The sequence below is a fragment of the Scomber scombrus genome, chromosome 10 (genome assembly GCF_963691925.1).
Source record: "Scomber scombrus chromosome 10, fScoSco1.1, whole genome shotgun sequence".
NCBI lineage: Eukaryota > Metazoa > Chordata > Actinopteri > Scombriformes > Scombridae > Scomber > Scomber scombrus.
In genome coordinates, this window is record NC_084979.1 from 1 (window position 1) to 2,500 (window position 2,500).

Genomic DNA, 2,500 nt, shown 5'->3' on the forward strand with positions numbered 1-2,500 from the left:
GACACCATTATCCGCCACTCAGATGGTGAGAGGAACTGTCAGTGGTGTCACAGCATCTTTAAATGGGCCTGCAATCATCTTATAAGCGCATGTACACAAATAGCCTGAGAAACAACTATTCCTATGAAAGTAATGTTAAAGTATAGCATGTGTTTGATGGCTGAGACACCATTATCCGCCACTCAGATGGTGAGAGGAACTGTCAGTGGTGTCACAGCATCTTTAAATGGGCTTTCTGCTGGCTGTTTCCTCGCTTACGGCCACACCACCCTGAACACGGCCCGATCTCGTCTGATCTCGGAAGCTAAGCAGGGGTCGGGCCTGGTTAGTACTTGGATGGGAGACCGCCTGGGAATACCAGGTGCTGTAAGCTTTTTCCTCTCAGCTGTCACCAGAGGAGGGCGCTGTTGCTCCATCACCGCACACAGGGCGTTGAGAAACAAAGCTGCAATCATTCCAGCTGTGTGTGTATGCAGGGCAGAGAGGTGGCAATGAGACGCCTCACTTTCCAAGTAGTTTTGAGGGTTCCTGTGTTCACTGTTACAGCCTGTTAAAAGCCTGCAATCATCTTATAAGCGCATGTACACAAATAGCCTGAGAAACAACAATTCCTATGAAAGTAATGTTAAAGTATAGCATGTGTTTGATGGCTGAGACACCATTATCCGCCACTCAGATGGTGAGAGGAACTGTCAGTGGTGTCACAGCATCTTTAAATGGGCTTTCTGCTGGCTGTTTCCTCGCTTACGGCCACACCACCATGAACACGCCCGATCTCGTCTGATCTCGGAAGCTAAGCAGGGTCGGGCCTGGTTAGTACTTGGATGGGAGACCGCCTGGGAATACCAGGTGCTGTAAGCTTTTTCCTCTCAGCTGTCACCAGAGGAGGGCGCTGTTGCTCATCACCGCACACAGGGTGTTGAGAAACAAAGCTGCAATCATTCCAGCTGTGTGTGTATGAAGGGCAGAGAGGTGGCACTGAGACACCCCACTTTCCAAGTAGTTTTGAGGGTTCCTGCTGTCACTGTTACAGCCTGTTAAAAGCCTGCAATCATCTTATAAGTGCATGTACACAAATAGCCTGAGAAACAACTATTCCTATGAAAGTAATGTTAAAGTATAGCATGTGGTTTGATGGCTGAGACACCATTATCCGCCACTCAGATGGTGAGAGGAACTGTCAGTGGTGTCACAGCATCTTTAAATGGGCTTTCTGCTGGCTGTTTCCTCGCTTACGCCACACCACCCTGAACACGCCCGATCTCATCTGATCTCAGAAGCTAAGCAGGGTCGGGCCTGGTTAGTACTTGCATGGGAGACCGCCTGGGAATACCAGGTGCTGTAAGCTTTTTCCTCTCAGCTGTCACCAGAGGAGGGCGCTGTTGCTCCATCACCGCACACAGGGCGTTGAGAAACAAAGCTGCAATCATTCCAGCTGTGTGTGTATGCAGGGCAGAGAGGTGGCACTGAGACGCCTCACTTTCCAAGTAGTTTTGAGGGTTCCTGTTGTCACTGTTACAGCCTGTTAAAAGCCTGCAATCATCTTATAAGCGCATGTACACAAATAGCCTGAGAAACAACAATTCCTATGAAAGTAATGTTAAAGTATAGCATGTGTTTGATGGCTGAGACACCATTATCCGCCACTCAGATGGTGAGAGGAACTGTCAGTGGGGTCACAGCATCTTTAAATGGGCTTTCTGCTGGCTGTTTCCTCGCTTACGGCCACACCACCCTGAAGACGCCCGATCTCGTTTGATCTCGGAAGCTAAGCAGGGTCGGGCCTGGTTAGTACTTGGATGGGAGACCGCCTGGGGAATACCAGGTGCTGTAAACTTTTTCCTCTCAGCTGTCACCAGAGGAGGGCGCTGTTGCTCCATCACCGCACACAGGGCGTTGAGAAACAAAGCTGCAATCATTCCAGCTGTGTGTGTATGCAGGGCAGAGAGGTGGCACTGAGACACCCCACTTTCCAAGTAGTTTTGAGTGTTCCTGCTGTCACTGTTACAGCCATTTAAAAGCCTGCAATCATCTTATAAGCGCATGTACACAAATAGCCTGAGAAACAACAATTCCTATGAAAGTAATGTTAAAGTATAGCATGTGTTTGATGGCTGAGACACCATTATCCGCCACTCAGATGGTGAGAGGAACTGTCAGTGGTGTCACAGCATCTTTAAATGGGCTTTCTGCTGGCTGTTTCCTCGCTTACGGCCACATCACCCTGAACACGCCCGATCTCGTCTGATCTCGGAAGCTAAGCAGGGTCGGGCCTGGTTAGTACTTGGATGGGAGACCGCCTGGGAATACCAGGTGCTGTAAGCTTTTTCCTCTCAGCTGTCACCAGAGGAGGGCGCTGTTGCTCCATCACCGCACACAGGGCGTTGAGAAACAAAGCTGCAATCATTCCAGCTGTGTGTGTATGCAGGGCAGAGAGGTGGCACTGAGACGCCTCACTTTCCATGTAGTTTTGAGGGTTCCTGTTGTCACTGTTACAGCC

The 2,500-nt window shown here is 49.8% G+C and overlaps 5 non-coding genes across 5 annotated transcripts; all 5 read left to right on the forward strand.

Moving 5' to 3' along the window:
* The first annotated feature begins 252 nt into the window (after positions 1-252).
* Positions 253-373, forward strand: LOC133989335 (5S ribosomal RNA). Its single transcript, XR_009926498.1, has one exon. It is a non-coding gene; the product is annotated as a 5S ribosomal RNA (ribosomal RNA).
* A 369-nt stretch (positions 374-742) lies between these two features.
* LOC133988859 (5S ribosomal RNA) lies at positions 743-861 on the forward strand. The gene has a single exon (XR_009926048.1). It is a non-coding gene; the product is annotated as a 5S ribosomal RNA (ribosomal RNA).
* A 369-nt stretch (positions 862-1,230) lies between these two features.
* Positions 1,231-1,348, forward strand: LOC133989369 (5S ribosomal RNA). The gene has a single exon (XR_009926530.1). It is a non-coding gene; the product is annotated as a 5S ribosomal RNA (ribosomal RNA).
* A 369-nt stretch (positions 1,349-1,717) lies between these two features.
* LOC133989333 (5S ribosomal RNA) lies at positions 1,718-1,837 on the forward strand. The gene has a single exon (XR_009926496.1). It is a non-coding gene; the product is annotated as a 5S ribosomal RNA (ribosomal RNA).
* Positions 1,838-2,206: 369 nt separating this feature from the next.
* On the forward strand, positions 2,207-2,325 carry LOC133988748 (5S ribosomal RNA). The gene has a single exon (XR_009925942.1). It is a non-coding gene; the product is annotated as a 5S ribosomal RNA (ribosomal RNA).
* The last annotated feature ends 175 nt before the right edge of the window (positions 2,326-2,500 follow it).